The sequence below is a fragment of the Haliotis rufescens genome, unplaced genomic scaffold (assembly GCF_023055435.1).
Source record: "Haliotis rufescens isolate VD_foot unplaced genomic scaffold, xgHalRufe1.0.p SCAF_17, whole genome shotgun sequence".
NCBI classification, from domain to species: domain Eukaryota; kingdom Metazoa; phylum Mollusca; class Gastropoda; order Lepetellida; family Haliotidae; genus Haliotis; species Haliotis rufescens.
Genome location: NW_025963857.1, coordinates 32,109,177 through 32,131,199, shown reverse-complemented (window position 1 = coordinate 32,131,199; position 22,023 = coordinate 32,109,177). Strand labels below are relative to the sequence as shown.

Here is a 22,023-nt window from a genome sequence, read left to right as displayed (position 1 = left end):
TTTATTCTATCTTCTTGCCGATTTAGAGATTTTGTCTGAGATGATGGCTTTGCTATATGATACTGCGATATTGTTGTGCTGAATGTAAATAATAATGTAACTGTAGTTAAACACTTACAGAACAGTACTTATCTTTAATGCCAATTATACAATGTATGCTATTTCTCATGTCACTTTCAATACATTGCTATTTGTAAATGTATCATGTTTGGGAGAGGCAGTCAGATAAGCCAAATTTGCTTGTTTGCCAATCCCTCCACTTTATGGAAATAAATATGTTTATATCACTTTCAATGAAATCGATTTTAATTGTGTTATTCTACAAGGTGACAGAACACAAAAGAAAATGACTCATTTCGGTCAGATTTGTCACTACGTTATGAATTTTGGATACTTCACGAGTATTTAGTAGCTGTGAGTTTATATCAGAAAGTTTTGAGCCTGCCATATCTATGTTGCTGTTATGCTTATGTGTGACATACATGTATCATTGACTTGTGTTTGGTGAGTCATCTTTCACCATTGAAGTTTTTGTTATGCATTTAGAAATTGCAAAGACATGAATACACGACACCCTTTTTGGAAAACAACTTCTTTATTCTTTGCAACTTCGTTTCAGGGCTTCTTATAGCCCCTTCATAAGGTGAATAGCGAGTAAGTGCATTGAGTGTGCACAACCGAGTGTGAAGCAATCAGTACTTGTTTTACCATTGAGAGTCATTCACCAAAGCATATTGATAAACGGTTGCATTCTGTTTATAGACAGGGTGTTCCATTATCTGCCAAGATTAAAAGTTGGGTAAAGCATGGTAGTGATAGTTTCGAACCACTTTGGAACACTCTGGTCGACCCATCGCCAGAAAATATATTGATAAAAGGCGCACATAAATTCCATGAGACCACATGCTTCGCGGATTGTTCATTAGAAACAAATCCCATACCTTAATGAACATCTACATATGCCTGGTGGATTCCTAGAATGCCATCAGTTGAAGTTTAAGCTACGCTGATCAACACCTCTAATGCCCTGGTATCCAGATTAAATAGATTTGGAATTTGGAAATATACCATGCTAAAAAGATGGAGGAACTAAAGGAGTTTGTGAGGTTGTGTGGTTGTCAGGTTTTACAGATTTATGATTTATGTTTTATTGGTAGCTTGTTTTTAAATGCGGTCGAGTAGGCCTGTTTTGATTAGATGAATACCTTGTAATTATAGGTTTGTAAGTTTTAAGGGTATAGTAGAGTTGCTAGTGTCATTTGATTGTTGTAGTTTAGTGTGCATTTGAGTGTTGTTCTGTGTTGTTGGTAATGTGTGCAAAGTAGTAGTACGTCTTCAGGAGTTTCTATTTGGTTGCAATGTGGGCATTTAACGGTTTTATGTTTTTTTAATTTGGTGTAACTGTGAGTTTAGTTCAGTGTGGCCTGTTTTTAATTTGGTAGATTGTTTGGTTTTATGATGGTTTTAGGGAGTTTTGATTGACTTTTGTAGCAGGTGTTTTGGTTTGCAGTTTGATTTCTGATTTGTTTTACTACTTTTGGAAGATGTCTTCCTAAGTCCTATTTCTAATTTCGTTTTGCTCCATTTCCCCCCACACGCCACTTGTTGTTTTGTTTTTGTAAGAATTAATAAGAAGAAATATTGTGGGGGACTCAACCATTCACCATTAATTATAAGAGGATATTGGAAATGAATATACACTACCATATCTATGGGTAGATAAAATTTGTGATCTCAACAATCACCCGGTGTGACCATGTACAGGTTTAACCTCACTGTGCCCTCACCCCAAATGTTGTTATAGTGGATTATAGGGGATTAAGAGACACGGGTATAACCGCTTGGTATAGTCTGTGTCATTAAAGTGAACCCTCTTCTGAGGGTGAACTCTGTTCAATTAGTGTCTAACTGTTATTTGATGATAATAGGTGAACAGTTTTCTCATGTACATTATTAAATGCATAGGGATGATCAAAATTATATATGAGTGATTGATGTCAATCTTGGAAGTGTATAAAATGGCATTTGCATGTCATACTGCCAGAACTAATTGGCATGGCTTCAGCCCTCCATAATCAAGAATAAAAAAAACACAAAAATATCCTAATACTTACCGACTCCCTAAGTGGACTGCAAGCCCTCCAAAACAAAAATACCAAAAAACCGACCTAAATTAATAAATCAAATACTTAAAAGCTCCAACGACCTAACTAAGGCAGGCAAACAAATAACCTTCTTGGGGATACCCGCCCACGTAGAAATATACGGTAACGAAAACGCCGATAAAGCAGCTAAACTATCCCTCAAAATCCCAGAAATAAGCTTAAACTTACCCATCTCAAAATCAGAAATTAAAAGTGTAAACAAGCAAAAACTCAGAAAAAAATGGCATAACCTATATCTAAACTCAAATAGCCAAATCAAAAAAGTGCTCAGCAAACCACTAACCAAACCCAAAATTCTCCATCCATCGAAAAAAATCGACAGAGTAATCACTAAACTCAGGACACAGGACACACCAACCTAAATAACCACCTAAAAAATATTTAAAAAATACACTACAGGTAACTGCCCACACTGCAAACAACCAGAAACCCCAGAACACGCACTCATCCACTGCACACACTACCTAACACATCGAACCGCATTACAAACCACCCTCAATCTAAACAAGGCTCTAACTCTAGAAGCAATACTAAACCCACAAAATAAACTAGAAAACTTCAAGGCCTTAGGCGTATTCTTAATAAAAACGGAACTAATAAAACGCATCTAAAAACACAATAATCTACCAAATCAAAATCACATAAACAAACAAACATCCACCATACCCAGCTTCCTTAGTTCTCCTCCCCAATCCCATCGGCATCTATTCCAAATCTCAAAATTCCCAAATTCTATATAAGCAACCCCTAAAACCCCCCTCTTGGGTTGCACAGACCACTTTCGCCCCTTTCGGAAACACATTAAATGGCCTGGCCGGGCCCGTGTGCGAAATACGCATCAGTCGGAAAGAGCACGTTTAATCTCCAAAGTAAGTAAGTAAGTAAGCATACTGCCATAATGGGTAATATAATGTAATAATGGGTAATAATAATATTACCCATTATTACATTATTACTGTTAACCCTCCTGGCCCCGACTGCGAAATAGCCGATGGCTGAAGCGGTCGTAAAATCTCTAAACCCCTCTCTCTCTCTCTCATACTGCCATAACAAAATGGCTAATTCTCAAGTTAATGTTCGGTTTGTTGCTAACTCCCAAGGTGGACAGAACTTAGTTTTCAGACATGCAGCAAAATGTTCCTACAGGTAATACATGTCAAACATTTGACAAAATGTATTGACTCAGGGCATTATTGTTAATCACAGCGTATAGACTCGGCATGGAGTTGAACTCAACACTCATCCCATTATTGATAATCTTTTTTGAAGAGCGATGAAATCAGAAGCTGCAATAGCGCATTTTGTACACTTTATAATTATCTTTTAATTGGCATGTTAAACTTCGATTTCATAACTCAGTTTTATTTGTACGGATCACTATGGAATCTTGGAAGGGACATTGTCGCGTTGTCGTATTGTCGCATTGACGCCCTTATAAAAACAAGCAAAACGTGTCAAAATTAACCAAAGCGCGACAGTTCAACAACGCGACATTTTGGCCATTTGTCGCATTGTCTCATTGTCACTTTTGAATATTTTTAACACCAAAGGGCGACGATGCCGTAATGCGACATTTTCAAGGTCAAAATATGTCTCGCTGTCGCATTGTCGCCCTATCACAAATGTGTATAAAAGGCGTAAAGTTCAGTTAATGTTAATGTAATGGCCTGGCCGGGCCCGTGTGCGAAATACGCATCAGTCGGAAAGCGCACGTTAAATCTCCAAAGTAAGTAAGTAAGTAAGTTAATGTTACAGTTAGGAAGCGGTAACCAAGTTATATGTGTCGTAGAAGTTCAACCTGATACATATACGTCTTGAAAACGTTTCATTGTGAGCTCTTTTCTATAAGTGCTTAGTGTTCAACTCCCAGTTCCAAACACGTAATACCTAATCAACAATCCACATACCTCTAGTGCAGTGGTCGTCCGGAAGATCTTACTCTCGGTCGCATCAGACAACTGACGAGTGCACGCCTGACCCGTGATCTCTTTTACACCCCCCATGAGTTGTTTGCCGAAGGGAGAGGGGTAGGAAATGTGTGCTCAAACCCAGCGCAGAGCTCGCGACACTGAATGAATACTGCATGTTGTATAAATAGAACCGTATACATATGTAGTACCAACTCACTCACTCTGTTTCGAATTTTCAGCAGAAATATTTATTTACCAGCTGTGAGGAGAGATATCAGATTTTTATAAGTAGTCAAATAGCGATGATAAAGGACCCCTCACTGATTAGGTTCTTGTTTACTAAGAGCAGAGTTGGTCATGTTAGATGATATGACAAAAAGCCAGGAGCTCCGGCGGGGGGCAAACTGGTCTTGTTATTTGTGTGGTATGAGCTGCGACGTAAAGTAAAAAATGAGACCAACTCAAGTCTACAGTGATTGGGAAAGTCTAGATTTCCACATCTAGCCTGAAATTAAGAATTGTTCTGTGCTCCTTTTTAATTTTATTAGTTTTATTTTGTAGACATGGATAGACCAACCAGGAAAGAAATTGATGGAATATTAATATCACATGTTACCACTGATCCAGTTAAATTCACCACACAATAATGTATTAGTATTTGATATAACGAAGGGCATGATCATGTACATGTTCACTGTAGTAATGTACATACTCGTCAACTTGATTATAATTTTTATTATAGTGTAGCGCGGCATCAACGATTACTATATGATATCCTCACTTGTCATCGATGTATTGACACCGAACACTGGACGATAATTCGAAATAGCTTCAATTGGGACAGTACCGGTGTCAGTAAAATTTACGTCGTTAAAAATATGTATCTACAAAATATAATCTAAAGGAGCCAAGAGCAATATTTTTTTATTAAGGCTTACTTTCATGGATTAGAACTGAGGCAATCTCGGCTTTCCAAATCGTTCTAGACTTGAGCTGGATTCCTTTTAAATTTATTCTCTATGGTCTGGGAAACGTACAAGGGCGTCAGTATCGCCAGCTATATGACGGTGATTTGTTAATAATCCAGTCTGGGCCAGACAATCCAGATATTGACATCAAGAGCACCGTTCTACGCAAATGGGATACGATGACATGCATCAACCAAGTCAGCGAGCCTGACCACCCGACTATGTTAGTCGCCTTCGTACAAGCATGGGTTGATGAAAGCCTATTCAAACCCGGATCTTCACGGGTATTTTATTTTAATAATAAGGTAGAATGAAATTCTGTATATGTCCATGATAAGTGTGTATACGTAAATGGACACTATATCCATACCCACCAATTAAATGGGTTAGACTGTATATGGTTCAATGATGAGCTCTTTAACTTGTGCTAATGTTAGGGCGTCACGTGCTTCGCTGACCGAATTGCACGAGTCAAACATTTTTTCCCAATCTGTGGAAACAGTAAGCTGGTTTAGGCGTTGAAACATCTCTAAGACTTGGTTAAGTTGATACAATTTGGCCGAGTGACAAAAAACCCTTGTGGTCACTGATATCGACGCTAAAGTCTAAAACGCCAGCTTCTACAGTTTCGCCGCCCTGGCTTTTAACAATAGAACATCTGAAGCAAGTAGCCTTGCGTGTACAAGACGTGTCCATATCCAATTTTCTGGCGTGTGAAACAGGGGGTAGGTCGTGGTATGTAGAGGTCATCAGTCATATAGAAACAACCAACTTTAACTGAACTGTTAGTACTGTAGTATAAAACAATAGAAGCTATGTGTTGGATGGTAACACACAGCCATCTTTGCGATATGTAAAATGGTTTGGCTTCAGTCACACCTTGACTGTGAAGTTCTGATACAATTTCGTCTATGGTCTCTTCAGCTAGACTGTGATCACGGTCACGGATTAAGCCCTTGCTGGCATTTAGGGTATTGTTCTCAGAACAGCTAACATGGATATCAGCTAATTTATTTGAAGCTGGTATGTTGGACTCAGGAACTTGTTTCCGTCTCTGGTACCCTCAGCCACCTGACTCCCTTCTTCTGCCCACATATAAGGACGCAACCCACTGCAAGCTTCTTTTTTTTAAGATTGCCCAATTCGGTCACCTTTTACGACCAGCAACGAGTGCTGGGGACACATTCTACCTCGGGTCCCTAAGGGCCTGTATCAGCCAGCTTCGATAACGGGCGGTAGCTCCCGCCGACAGAAGGGCCAAACTAATCTTGTTATAGCGGTATGAGCGCACTGACATACGTGAATATTTCTCTCACAACAAACGGGCAAACGGGAACAAAACGCATGCCCACAACTAAATGATGGCAAATATATATTTTATCTTGGAATGGCAGTAAAATTATACATCTTGTATGTACATGTATACATTCAGTATACATGCTTCAGTGAATTATATTAAAATTTGCGTTTGTATATAAAACATGGACAGAACAACCAGGAGAGATATCGATGGAACAATAATATTATATGTTACCCGCTGATCCAGTTAAATTGCTAGCACAATGCGTGATCATGTATATATTCATTGCAGCAATGTACATACACGTATTTACTAAATAGGGAATAGTGAAGCGCGGCATCGATGTTAACTATGATATCCTTACTTGTCATCAATGCATTGACATCGGACAATGGACGACAATTCGATATTCTAAGAAAAGATTTAAATAGCTTCATCTTTGGAATGTACGGTTGTCAGTGGACTAACATATATTCCCAGACATATTTACAAAATAGAATCCAAATGGAGCCCAGAGCACTGCTTGATTTCAGTGCCAGGGCTGAGGCAGTCTAGACTTGCCAAATCATTCTAACTTGAGTTGGAGTTCTTTTCAAAATTTAATTGATTCTCTAGGGTCTCGGAGACAGACTACGGTGTGAGTATCGCATGGAGAAATGATAAGTAGAGGGAATCCCGAGTGGGCCAGCCTGGGCAAGTGTAATCGGATACATATTCGGTGACATAATTCTGCACATCACATATATAAATATTGGTTGTACACGAGGTACATTGATTACTTTGAAGTTTAAACATGTATGAGCAGACTGGTTTTTTTCTTTAAACTCGACAGGAGGGCATTCCACCTTGGGGCTAGGCAGTCGGTGATTGACAGCTTGTGATTAAATCGTTTCCAGATGACACTAGTTGGGCTAGCAGACGACACAATATTCTAAGATTGATTATATTACTAATCCTAACCAAGGTAAATAATGTAGTCATCTACTCTATACATTCAATGACGTAACATATGAACATATGGACTTTTTATCTATTTTAATTTTTTATAACATATTAACATACTAACGTATCATTATCAATATTGTGCAACCAATTCAGAAAACAGTGAGTACATCAAGTACATCACAATAATTTCTTTTTGGGACACTATATACAAGCACAAAAAGAACATTTGTCACTACTGCCAGTAGAGAGAAGATTCCCCTTTAGTGAAACTGTCACACAGGCAGGCACATTTCCATCCAATGCATGTACATGTTACTCTTTCATGTTTTATTTCCTGAGAGTCATGGATAAACTTTCCTGCTTTGACTTCATAGAAGTTAGATCAACAGTTGAAGTTAAGCTTTTGAAGATAGCAAATGATAGTTGCCAATAAAACTTCCATCAGCCAATACCAAATCATGAAACTCTAAGTCTACAGTCTTGGTGATTTTGTCAGCTGATCAGCTTTTACAGTTCAAAGGCAGGACCTATAGCATTAATTTCATGACACATTTTAGGCCAGCGGTCGACACTCGCATTACTTTGGTGACAACTTTCTTGATTTCCACAGAGCCCATATGCGGGTACTACATATGTACCTCAGGCGCGTGTCAGAAATAACAGAAATTTAGTCAAAATCAGAGCCTTCAGGACCCGTGAAGATCCGAGGTAAAAAAAGGTCTTCAGCAACCCATGCTTGCTGTAAAAGGCGACTATGCTTGTCGTAAGAGGCGACTAATGGGATCGGGTGGTCAGGCTCGCTGACTTGGTTGATGCATGTCATCGTATCCCAATTGCGTGGATCGATGATCATGATGTCAATCACTGGATTGTCTGGCCCAGACTCGATTATTTACAGACCTCCGTCATAAAGTTGGAATATTGCAGAGCAAATAGTTTTATAAAATGACCAGGGTGTTTTATCTAGAAACGATCTCCCTCGAGTCGTCATCAAATTAAGGATGAGTAATTATAACTGTTGAAAATATTCAAATAAGTTTGTGCTTAACCCCACCTTGTTTATATATATATTTATATATATAAACTGACGTCCAAGAGAAACTTTACCAACTGAAAATATAAATTTCACACAAAGTATAATTTTTTTTTCGATGAAGTCTATCTAAAACACATAACCTAAATACAACAATAGTGTATGCAGAAAATGTTAATCGTCTGTTACATGTTTGCGAGATAACACGCGAAAACGTAAAAAACACGTGCACCACGGACAACTGCAAATGCACGTGCGGGTAAGGGTATTAAACGATTGCAACGGCAAGTCAGACATCCACAGTGATAAAAAACACAAAAGAAATGCCACGACTCACAGTCGAACAACGTGAACGAGCCTTGGGTATGGTACAGATGGGAGCCACCCACGCCCATATTGCACGAACCTTCGGTTGCTCCCGTGTTGCCGTTACCAACTTGATGCAACGACAGACAGGGCGGACCGCTGACAGGCCAAGAACAGGCAGACCCAGGGTGACCACGCCCCATGATGACCGGTACTTGCGTACCTTGCACCTCCGAAATCGCTTCCTGACAGTGACGTCATCGGCGACAAATGCCTTAGGTCACAGGGTTAGTCGACAGACAGTGGCCAGGAGACTCAGGGCTCATGGAATCAGGGCTTTTAGACCATACAGAGGACAGCTATTGACAGCGCAACATCGTCGTCTGCGATTGAGATGGACCCGGACTGTACGACGTTGGCAACGACGTGACTGGCAGAGGGTTGTCTTCACTGACGAAAGTTGATTCTGTATGTTTAGGGCTGATGGAAGACAACGTGTTTACCGCCGAAGGGGTGAACGAACGGCGGCGTGTTGCGTGCAGGAGGTCGTACCATATGGTGGAGGGAGTGTCATGGTGTGGGGAGGGACCTGTGGGCAGGAGAGGACACCACTGGTCATCGTTGACGGAAACTTGACAGCTCAGCGTGACATGGATAACATTCTTCGTCCAGTTGTCCTACCATTTCTCCAACAGCAGCCACTTGGTGTCATTTATCAACATGACAACGCTAGAGCCCATACAGCTAGAATTGTCACTAACTTTCTCGCAGCCAACAACGTCAACGTCCTGCCGTGGCCTGCACGCTCACCCGAAAGGTCCCCCATAGAACACCTCTGGGACTTGATGGATCGTCGTGTTCGACAACGACCAGACTCTCCAGCCGACCGGTAAGAACTGATCTTGGCCCTCCAAGAAGAATGGCGTCAAATCCCACGTGACCTCATCAGACGACTGACTTTTTCTGTGTGTCGAAGAGTTTTTGCGTGTATTGAGGCATTTGGTGTTCACACACGCTACTAATGACTTGTTATTGAACGTGAGCGATTGTTTATGTACACTGCCTATTGTCCATGATTCTGAAAGCTCGAGTTTTGTACCACACCCAACTTTGGGGAGCTCTGACGTAATTCTCGGTCGCGGTGTGATTGTCATTTTCAGTGTTGATTATGTTGATATATTGATCTTCTCAATACACTTTACTTCATGCATGTATGGTTTTTTTGTTTTTGAGCAAGAGTGATTTCAAACTCTGGTAAAGTTTCTTTTGGACGTCAGTTTATATATATCGAATGAATACAGGGGCGATGCATTTCATAATCTTAACAGCATAACAGCACAAAAGGGAAGCATAGTTGCACATATCTTGTTAACAGAACAGATTTTAAATCAGAGCAGCATTTACATCAACAGTATAGGTTTGATGCGTGTCTCATCTTAAACATCACCTTTCAGAAAGGATGCATATTCGGTTTTTAGGGGGACTAGTATGGTTAACGCAGTCTGACTTTATGGTTAGGGGGAAAATGTATGTAATTATCATGACTAATGATTTCGGTGAGTGCGACCCTTGCTCGGTTTTGTTTGGTCGCGTTCACAGCCTTCGGGGCCTCTGTGGGGCTTTCAGACGGCTTTGTGGTGGACGTGTAGAAGACATTTCCAGATTTGACGCGTCAGTGACCAAAATGATGTCCTGTGCCATTCCCTATTTTGACTTGTACCGTGTGTACCCGAGTCTTTTCGGGTGAAGAATTTGCTTGCCTTTGCAGGTGTTTGTTGCTGGTGGGACCGGTGGGGTGTGGTAGGTTCGCCTTTTCGCGAGCAGCTGGTGTCATCACATTTTGATGCATGGCAGCATGCTCATGATGCGGTCGGAATTGTGCAGTTGACTGTGCTGCTTGACTGGCACGTCTCATGTTTATGGATATGGTTTCGTCGCGTCTGTTAACTACTCGACATGAGAGATAATGTCAGTGTATAGTCATGTAACATCAAATGTGTCTCAGTTTCTCTTTGCCTTGTCATGGCGTATCCATGTCCTACCAATCATGTAGCAGTCATGGAATATCGTTGACGTCGACGTACATGATAGTCGCGGAATGAGAATACCTTTTGGTGTGCACTATTTCAGGTAGACAATTATAATGAGATACGGCAAGTTTCGACATTAACATTGCCGTTCAGTGAAAAGAGACTATTGTGGGGATCATATTCATGACAGTTCAGCTTAATAAAATCACAAGAAGAACGACACATCAATAACCAAAGATGTTATATCGGACGTTTACAAACTACATACAATGGCATACTGTGATATTATGATAATTAAGAAAAGGCTGAGAACGAATGGGCCTAAATGACAGTTCACCTGAGGTTGGTATAGGCAATTTAAGATAAGATATTAATTGCGTACTACTAGGTATATTTAAGAAAGCGTCATTGATTAAGAACTTCAGCACCATGGTCTCAGAGGGGGGGCTCCGAAAAATGTAAATGTTTTTCAGGAAGTGATAATTTGCACTTTTACCAAATGGAACGGAATGACTTATTTGTATTACATGACTTGCAAGCGCGTTTTTACTACATATGTAAAGGAAAAGTAATTGTTGATGAAGTAAGTGAAATGAACCAATTATTGCATAGACATGCAAAAATTAGTGTACATGTTCATGTATATCATAGTACAACTCTAAATGTAAACGTCGTCCGTTTGGTAAGCTGATATTGGGCATCGAGTGTTTCGGGGCTCCACCTTTTCAATCGGAATAAATAAACACTGAAGAGAAATGATGGGGGACTGCTAACGTGTTGTTGCTGTGTGTCACATCGCTAACTGAGCTAAAACATGCCTTGCCATGGCTAGTGTTATCACCATTTGTGTATGTAAAGACACTAAACCAACAACCTTTGCTTTATATTCCTACATGTATGTGACGTAACGCTTGCTTACGTGAAGAGAATGAGACTGCGACGAGTGCCTGAAGTGACACTACGCTACCTTCAGGCAGTCAGTGAAAATGAATGAATGTTGCGGCCCTTTCTGTTCAGTTTGAAACTTGAAAACGCATCAGCGTTTAACACTGACATCATGGCAAATGTTACCTTGGCATCAAATTGAAATAATTGCGCGATAATGCATAACCTGAATTTTGATTTCATGGAGGTTAGATTAGCAGTTAAGTTAAATTTGTGAAAATAGCATATGATACCGTTCAATCCTAGTTCTATCGCCCAAAATTTAATCATGGAATTCTACGTCTACAGTCTTGGTGTTATCGTTTGCTGATGAGTTCAAAGGAAGGGTTACTTGCATTAATCTCAGGCATTGTAGGCCAGGGGTCACCACTCACATTAATTTGGTGTCACTCATTTCATGATTTACAGTATTCACGAAGACCGACCGCTTAGTTCCAAAGGCCAATAACTCTCCTTTTGAAATGATATACGCGATCGTCCAACCTGTCGCTTCGGGTCCGGTTCCCTGAACAATGGGCGCTGCAACGACTAGTGAAATGTAGAGACGGAGCCAAGCTATAACGTTACCCTGTTGCCCTGTCATCCCAAAATGGTCGTTGCTACTGAATATGTTAAACTTGCACATATTTTGTAGTGAATATTAGTAGAGAATGACATTTGTTCAGTCTTCAACTAAGACACGAATTGTAAGGATGGGAGATAGAGGGGGAAAGCGCGACGAACAACGGTATATTGCCTCCACATTTTCTACGTCAGAAAACAGTGAGGCATTCTGTCAGTCTTGGGTAACATAGCATTTGTGAAATAAAGCAAACACGTTCTAATTATCAGCCTTTGTGTTATTTCCACCGTCACGTCCTTAAAGGGGAAGTGTACTCGCAAGAATCACTTTCTTTCTTATTCTAAACACAACGCAAGTTTAGAATTAGTTAGTATCAGTGTTTGAACATTTTCACAGTCAAAGTAGAAAGCTCACAATAAGTCTGAAAATGTCAATTAAACTGGGTCCCTGTCTTGTCACAACGCAAAAGATATCGAGTACCAGTTTTATGGTGAGACAACATGGCATCCGATACATTGCCTGGTCGGAGGAAGTTCCCTTGACTCATCAAGAAATCGCAAAACCATACGCTTATGAACCAACACGAGCAAGTTTCGCGGTATGGAAACTATGAAAATCAAGTGGAAACAAGAAAAGATCCACATCACCTGATGTGTCACCCGACCCCGACTCGACATCTACACAATTACCAGTGACACCGTGGTAAGAATAACACTAAATTACCTATATGCTCATTATTACATTATCAGAAGCGGAAACGTAATATTCTATGAGATTTTTGTCACGCCCGGTGACCCGCATGCTTCGTCAGCCAGCCTCATTGACCCTGCACCTTCCCCGTTACGACCATATAACCGGTATAAGCAACGTCGTCAGTCTTAAGTTTGTCTATATTAGGTATAACTATTCCCACCGCCTATTGCCTACAGATCAATGCTACTTGGCAATATCAGGAAACAAATACGATCTAAAAATACAACATCTTGCCGATTCAAATGACGGGGATTGCTAATTGTAACAACCTGTAAATACCTCCCATGGTCGGTGAGACGCCGTTTATGCATTTCAGATCGAAGTGCGGCGAGGGGGTTAAGAAAGGTAGAACTTGACATTTAATTAATGTACAAGCTTTTCAACTACTGCGTATATAAAATAAGATCTAGGGAAGCTACATCTTTCCAAAATCTAAGATCAGAGTAAGATTGAAAATGAACTTCATCTCCAACAGTATCACATTACAGAATTTAAAAACTCGTTCTTTAAGTGGAAATTTTAATGACATTTTTGTTTAAGTATTTTTAACAATCCTATTTCGTAAAAATGATTTCTTAGTTATGCTTTTTTTAATCTACATTTGTAGGTATGTGGGTAGGTAGGCTGTGTGATGAAGACGGTGCCTTCTCACGTGAGCAAATTCTGACCCTCTTCGTTGTTATTGTTCACATCGGGGAATTCGTAATTCGAATTGATAACGCAATCACGCGGCAAACGGACGATCATTGGGAAATGAAGGACTAATGGCTTGGTGGTGTTCATCCAGGCGTGGTCACCCTCTACTAACAATATTAACCCGTGAAGCTCCGTGTGAGAATTGGTCGTCAGCAACCCATGCATGTCGTAAAAGGCGACTAACGGGATCGGGTGGTCAGGCTCGCTGACTTAGTTGATGTATGTCATCGTATCACAATTGTGTAGATCGATGTTCATGATGTTAATCACTGGATTATCTGGTGCAGGTTCGATTATTTACAGACGCCGTCATATAGCTAGAATACTGCTGTGTGTGGCGTTCAACAACAGCAAACAAATGTAGATTTCCGATCATCATTTATCACCATGCATTTGGTGTAGTCTTCCGTGAGGACGAGCCCAGAATACTCTGGAATGCTGAGAACACCGCAATCTATGTGTACAAAGCTTTGAAATTCCTTTTGCCTCCAACATTTGAGAGAATTACCCTATCGCATCCGCATTGCGCATTCATGCAAGGGGCTTTTGACGTTCAATGTGTATTGTGTAGTACAGTGGAATATCTGCTTTGGACTGCGTCATTGTTTAGACATTCAGGCGAAATGAACGTTTAACTTGTTGCGGGGCCAAAGGTTGCCTGATTGTCTGAAAGAGATAATAATATTTGAAACCTGTATTATAAGCTATTTCCATACCAAAATGCGAATTCGAAGCTCCCAGATGTGCCACTAAGTTTTCAGGCTATTTCCAAAGCGACGTTTGCATAGACAATCTCCCGTGTTAGAGGGAAGCTCTATAGTTTCCAAGAGGGGGTATATAGCGACTCTTTTAAAGTTATTTTATGCGTAAATGGTTAAGGAAAGAGATAATAATATTTCAAACCCGTATTTCAAACTATTTCGAAGCGAAAAATGCGAGGCTCCCAGATGTGCCACTAAGTTTTCAGGCTATTTCCATAGGGACGTTTGTATAGACGACCCCCCGTGTTAATGGGAAGCTATATAGTTTCCGATACGGGGTATAGAGCGGCTATTTTAAGTTATTCTATGCCTAAACGGTTAAGGAAAGCGATAATAATATTTCAAACCCGTATTTTAAACTATTTCGAAGCGAAAAATGCGTGGCTCCCAGATGTGCCACTAAGTTTTCAGGCTATTTCCATAGCGACGTTTGCATATACGGCATTCCGTGTTTGAGGGAAGTTCTATAGTTTCCAAGAGGGGGTATTGAGCGACTCTTTTTACTTCATTTCATGCCTAAACGGTTAAGGAAAGCGATAATAATATTTCAAACCCGTATTTTAAACAATTTCGATGCGAAAAATGCGAGGCTCCTAGATCTGCCACTATATTTTAAAACTTTTTACATAGGGACGTTTGTTTTGACAACCCCGCGTGTTAAAGGGAAGCTATATAATTTCCGAGACGGGGTATAGAGCAAAATTAATAACAACATGCATAAGATCAATTTTACAGGTTGGGAGTTATGCAGAAAAAGCATATGATGTGGCTGTAATTTTCTCGTCTTTACTTCTAAGATAATCGTGTTTACCCTTGGAAATATATTTCTTTACCAATTTGTTGTATTTCATTTAGATTTTATGGTAATTTTGCAACCATGTTTCTTATTTTGTTTCCAATGAAACTTTGATCATTGGTAACATTACATTACATTCCTAAAAGACGGGCATACATTTAAGAAAAGAAATACACAAAGGTCAAACTACTGATCATATGAATCATATTATATATAGTAGTTTCAAGCGATTTTTTGCTCAGTTCATTGGTTTATAAGATTATTTGATGAGAAAAAAATGCATTATAACACAAGAACACACTGATATATATCTTTACTATCTATATGGCTACTTTACCTATTTTATTTGGCACGCTTGATGATATAATGGTGGAACTAATTGAAGATGAGATTGTATAATGTAAATGCAGTCCCAGACGGAAGTAAAGAAAGTGTTGCAGATTAATAATCCAGCCGTCCTCGTCTTTATCAGTTAGGGGGTGGGAGATTTGTTCATGTCAACCTTCACTGAAGGGGCCGCGCTGCGGTTTATTTGGAGATATGGTATCCACCACATCATTACTGTCATCATTAGGCCTTGACGTGTTCACGGGAGACTGGCGTTGAACAGCCGGCGGGTGTTGGGGGGGGAGAGAATATTATTTAGGATGACCCAGAGTGAAGAAATAGAATAGACACGCATAATTGAATTCAATAGAAAAACACTGGAGCATGCATGCTGAATCAGAAAAGTGTACTTAAATATACTTAAATATAAGCGGCGAGAGGGGCTGGTGGTGGGGGGAATTAAAAAGAAATTCAAGAGCTCTTAACTGTTTGGAGAATATTTTTAAATGAGTTCAACTTAACTATAAACCCCCACAGTATAGACTTTCTTGGTCAAACTCCTCTGAAAAAATATTATATGAATGAACAGGGTGATATATTCTACCTAGTATGCACTAGACAAATAATGTAACATGTGAATAAATATAATATATGTGAACAAGTACAATAATAAGACAACAAAATGTTGTCAATGCTTTGGGAAAATCCTGTGTAAGTCTATGTCTCCTGACCCCCGGTTCTATCAGATAAAAGACAGTCTCGCCACAACACAGCTGTTGTTGAAAGGGGATATAAACAATAATACAGTGATGTGGGTCAGCTCACTGACACTTTTTACTGGCACATGTGCCGATCAGTGGCATGAGCCTTCCCCATATGGTTAAATTAGCATTCGTGGAGCGTTTCGGGTCGGCGAGATCGTCAGTGACATTTCAACAAGAATTGTCAGATAGGAAGCAGAAGAAGGGAAAAACAGGGAGTGTCTAAAAGTCTAGAGTATCAGGTTCAAACTACTTCCCCTATTCTATATCTGATTCTTAAGTATCAGGCTCAAACTACTTCCCCTATTCTATATCCAATTCTTGAGTATCAGGCTCAAACTACTTCCCCTATTCTATATCCAATTCTTGAGTATCAGGCTCAAACTACTCCCCATACTCGGTATCCGATTCTTTAATATCTCCCTCAAACTACTCCCCCTGTTCTATATCAGATTACCCAATAAAACAATCACCGCGCCGACTTCGTACACAAAGAAATAATTTCCGAACACAAAGCACACTTAAACTTCACTTTAAGGTAATTTGACGATAAAAATAACCTCAAAAAGAAAACTTATTAACATATCACATTAGGTAAAGTAATTATTTTCATGTTTTAAACAATATAGATTTCCATTAATTTTGTTACATAATGATCGTGCATGCATATCAACATTTTACATGAAGAAATAAGATTGCCAAACAGGTCATAGTGCCAATATAATTATCTTTCTAAAGGATATTACAGACATTACAATCAAACATCAGGTGCAGTATTATTTGAAATACAAAGTTAGTAAATCAAACAGCATATTGAATACAAATAAAATATATTCTAAGTTATTGAAAAAAAAAGCAGTAATGCGACAATACCCACCATTATGTCAGAAAATAAAGTTGCTGATATGTAACAGTATTTAAAAAGTCTAAACGAAATGACTTGATAATGTCCTTCAAATTTATCAAATATAATTTTATTATGCAAAAAAATCTAACGGGATGCAATCATCGAAAATACTGTGCTGTATCATCGAAAACATATTTGTGTACGACATTCACAGACTGTTGCACAATTAGTGTCAAAACATTTGTATTCTTCAAAACAAATGGGGGGAGTTATCTGAGCCTAGGCTCAAATGACTCTAGGGTCGTCTGAGCCTGGGGAGTCATTTGACAAAGCAGCCAAAGCATCACTAAAATTAGAAGAAACAAGTATTTGTCACAAAGTGACGAAATGTCCCCCGCCTGTATATACACCATAGTACCAAATATGAAGACAATCCAGCGATTAGTTCTTGCGATATCGTGGCAACACCGTTTTCCAACTCCAAAAGCAGATTTGCCTGCTGTGACCTTGAAAATGGGGTCAAGGTCACCAAAACCGACTGGTGTCTGCGGAGTCTGTATATACACCATAGTTCCAAATATGAAAACAATCCAGTGTTTAGTTCTTGAGATATCGCGGCAACACCGTTTTCCAACTCCAAAAGCAGATTTGCCTGCTGTGACCTTGAAAATGGGGTCAAGGTCACCAAAACCGACTGGTGTCCGCGGTGTCTGTATATACACCATAGTTCCAAATATGAAGACAATCCTGCGATTAGTTCTTGAGATATCGCGGCAACACCGTTTTCCAACTCCAAAAGCAGATTTGGCTGCTGTGACCTTGAAAATGGGGTCAAGGTCACCAAAACAGACTGCGGAGTCTGTATATACACCATAGTTCCAAATATGAAGACAATCCAGTGTTCAGTTCTTGAGATATCGCGGCAACAAACAGGTGGGACGTACGGACGGTCGTGAATACTATATCCCCCTCTTCGCGCTTTCGCGCGGCGGGGGACAATAATCATCAACCTACCAATATCTAAAAACGAGATTGAAAGTGTCACTAAGAGTAAAATCCTCCAAAAGTGTTAAAACCAATATCAGAAACCAAATTGTAAACTAAAACAGGTGCTCTAAAGGTCACTAAAAACAACAACAAATAAAAAAAAATTAAACTATTAAAAAATCAAAAATAAACACATAACCACACAAACTCCCTCACTTCCAAAACCTTTAGCACGGCATTCTTCAAAATTCCAAATTTCCCCAAAATTAAATTAGCAGCCCAATAAGTCCCCAAGGTTGCCCTTCCTTTTCGGGCATACCCTCCTTGGGAAACCTTCTCATCAAAGAAAACACACAGTCAAAAAAAGACATTGGCTTTTCCTACCAGGACTCCCGGTATGAAGTCATAATTATTTAAAAAATTCGTATATTGCTTCGAAGTTTATTTAGATGTCCTTGCAGACGGTATCCCAGTCTCTTGTCACGCTCAGTTGCGTTAGCGTGCAAATCGACTCACGGCAGCAGGTGAGCCCTTGCTGGCAGTGTCAGACAGCCGAGAAGAAGCCAGAGATTAGTGCCCACCAGAGCTTTACGGTCTCAACAACAAAAATTCTATCCCAAACACAAATCTCGACAAGAGAACTTTCAAAACAGCAGCACCATTGTTAAAGCGTCATGAACATTCAACACTTTCAAATCTCTGCTTAAAATTCATCATTTCAAAAAGCCCATACCTTGACTAAGATCTCAATCGCTATACACATGAGAATGGTAGTGATGGGCTGCATATATACTTTTCAGTTTATTTTACGCTAACTCACAAAATAATTCTTTTACTTTATATTTGCAAATATCTTTGAAATTTACGTATATGTTTATCATTTTGATGAAGCTCTTTGTGCATGTTTCAATGGATTGATTTAGTGCCTTTTATATACACATTATTATTCACTGAATGAAAAGTTTGCGACACAGGAGAGTGTCACGCTTGAATCGTTTAAACTTTGAACTTCGCATAAAATCAAACTGAAGAGGAATTTTACCTGACCCTCAAATAGGATCATACACCACACCTGTTTGCAGATATAAAGCTAATATTAACGAACGGGCTACGAGGAATTATATGTCCCGGGTGAAATTAGCATTTACAGTCTCGAGCCCTAGGACCCATAGTTTCGAGTGACTTATTTATATTATTACCTAACTTCATCCTCTGTGGTCATTATTAGTCCTCCAAATATTTCAATCGCATATAAACAAGACACAGAACTGTTATTGTTGACCATTCAATAGCCAAAATCTCTAGGATGATATACAACAAACCAATCACTTTTTACGTTATTGTACCAGTGAAACTAAAAATGGCCTCCACCTAAACAAAAGCCGTGTGACATATTCGTTTGATGAATCGAACCTCCAAAATATGTGTCAGCAGCAATGGAGAATAATCAACAAACAAAATGCTAGTGGTTTTAAAGATCAACTTTCGTCCAAAGAAACATGAATTTGGTGCACATTAACGTCCTTCCAAGGAAAGTGACTTAACGTAGTAAGTTTCCGGAAATGTAGTTCAAAGATCGCGTTTAATTCTGGCTTATGTGAAGCAAGGCTGTTTTGACTATTCTACCATTACACCGAAGTATCATGGAAGAGTTAAATAGGAAAGAATTGTTTGTAGAATTGACGTTGTAAATCGCATTCTTCTCATGGCATACGCCTTGTTCTTTGCTACTGATTATACCCCAGGACTGAAACAATGCATATTTACCTTACAGAAACTTGTACGTCGAATGAAAATGTTCCTGGTGTCACAATATAAGGCAACAGCAACACATCGCCGGACACTCGTACAAACCTGTTTGACAAGCTCGGAAACACGCCAGTTTCTTAACTTAACGCTCTGTTTGCCGCATTCATGCACCAATAAAGAACATTTTGTGAATAGCCAGGTACAGTACAGTTAATCCTCCACCAACCATATATATTCTGCACTATGTCCCTCATTCAGTCTTGCTTGACAACGGTATAAGGATCTATACCGAAACGTCGCTTTTTTACAGTATTAAAGAACTTTAATACTGTAAAAAAGCGACGTTTCGGTAAAGAACTTTAATACTGTAAAAAAGCGACGTTTCGGTATAGATCCTTATACCGTTGTCAAGCAAGACTGAATGAGGGAATAAGTTGTGATCCATAAAATAGTGTCTATCTTGCCATCCGTCAACTTCTAAGTAATGCCTATGCCATAGTCTCTCATAACTCAGTATGGAGTGGCTAGTTACTTTATATGCTGTTTTTACGAAGATATTTTTAAAGAGTTTATTTCCAATGTAATATTAAAGTAACGAGGTGAGACTCAAATAAATTATCTGTCTGTCTGTCTGTCTGTAAATAGCCTGTATGAAGACAGTCGTAACTGCTTTCGGGGGGGATTGCCTAAAAGTCGGGCCGGGCCGGGTCGGGCCAGCGGGTAATATTAAAAATGGATTGCAGAATAATAAAACGAAACGTGCATATTTAGGCAGATCTCAAGTGTCCACAGACATAGTTTTGCTCAATTAATTGAGTTTGAATCAAAATGTATCTTAACAATGTAATAAACTGATAATTATGACTACATACCGAGAGTCCTCGTAGAATAGCCAATGTCTTGACTTGTCTTGTTTTATTTGATGAGGTTTCTCACCGACCAGAGAGTTGGTGGTTTTACGTGCGCTTTCCGACTTTATGCGTATGTGGGTTTAGAAGTGTTGCCAGAGACATTTGTTTGTTACAGTTTATTGTGGATTTGAGGGTTGTTCTGTGTTGTTGGTGGTGTGTGCAGTGTAAAAGTGCGTGTTCAGGTGTTTCTATTCGGTTGCAGTGAGGGCACTTAACTGTTTGGTGTTTTCTGATTCTGTGTAGGTGTGAGTTTAGTTTAGTGTGCCCTGTCTGCAATAATATTTGATTATTGCCCTGTCGATTGTTTGGGATTTATGAAGAACTTTTGGGTTTTAGTGGCTTTTGGAGCACCTGTTTCAGTTTACAATTTGATTTCTGATATTGGTTTTGCCACATTTTGGGGATTTTACTCTTAGTGATACTTTTAATCTCGTTTTTAGATATTGATAGGTTGATCCTTATTTCTTCTAATTTGAGTGATGCTTTGGCTGCTTTGTCGGCGTGTTCGTTACCAAACACTCCGATGTAGGCAGGGATCCATACTGATCTATTTCTTTACCTGGATTGCGGAGCTTGTTGAAATAATTTTGGTCGTGTCTTTGTGTTTTTGCTTTTGAAAGCTTGGAGTCCACTTAGTGAGTCAGTAATGATTTGGGTTTTTTTGGTGTAATTTTTTTTATTTGGGGGTTACGTAGAGCTGGTGCCATCCCCATCCATTCGCCCGTGAAAATTGATTGATAGTTTGGGAACCTATAGCATTTAGTTTCTTTTGTGGGTTGGTATACATGGATGCCGAATCCTGTGTGTTTCGAGGCCGGGTCGGAGGACCCGCCTGTATGGATGTGAGACCATTTTTGCCATTTTTCGTGTATGTATGATAGTGTGGTGGCTTTAGCGGTATGAGGATCGGTTTCTTTATTTAATTTGGAGGAGATTGTTGTGTCTATATTGGGAATTTGTAGTTTGGGTGTGAATATGTTGTTTGGTTTTGTGTTTAGTCTTAAATCGTTTAGGTTGTGTATGTTTAAGTAGTTGAGTGTGCGTTGAGAGATTGGTGTTAATAATGGGGTTTTCCGTGCTAGTGTTGTTTGAGGCTCATATTGTTTTTAAGGATATGTTGGATAAGGGTGTTTTGTTGGATTGAGGCCCAGATATTTATTGTTAACTGTTCTCGGCGTAAATCCAGGGGGATTTAGGGCCTGCAGTGAGGTAAGCGAGGTGCCCCGTTATGTGCGAGTGATTATCTTATGTGCTTGGTATTGGAGACTGCC

The 22,023-nt window shown here is 39.5% G+C and overlaps 1 protein-coding gene across 1 annotated transcript in view; it reads right to left on the bottom strand.

Moving 5' to 3' along the window:
• Nucleotides 1-19,939, bottom strand: part of LOC124142549 (sodium- and chloride-dependent glycine transporter 1-like) — a 42,943-nt gene extending 23,004 nt beyond the window's left edge. The window contains exon 1 of the mRNA XM_046511097.2: nucleotides 19,860-19,939. The gene's annotated coding sequence lies outside the window, so the exon portion shown is untranslated. The remainder of the gene's footprint in view (nucleotides 1-19,859) is intronic.
• Between the last annotated feature and the right edge of the window lie 2,084 nt (nucleotides 19,940-22,023).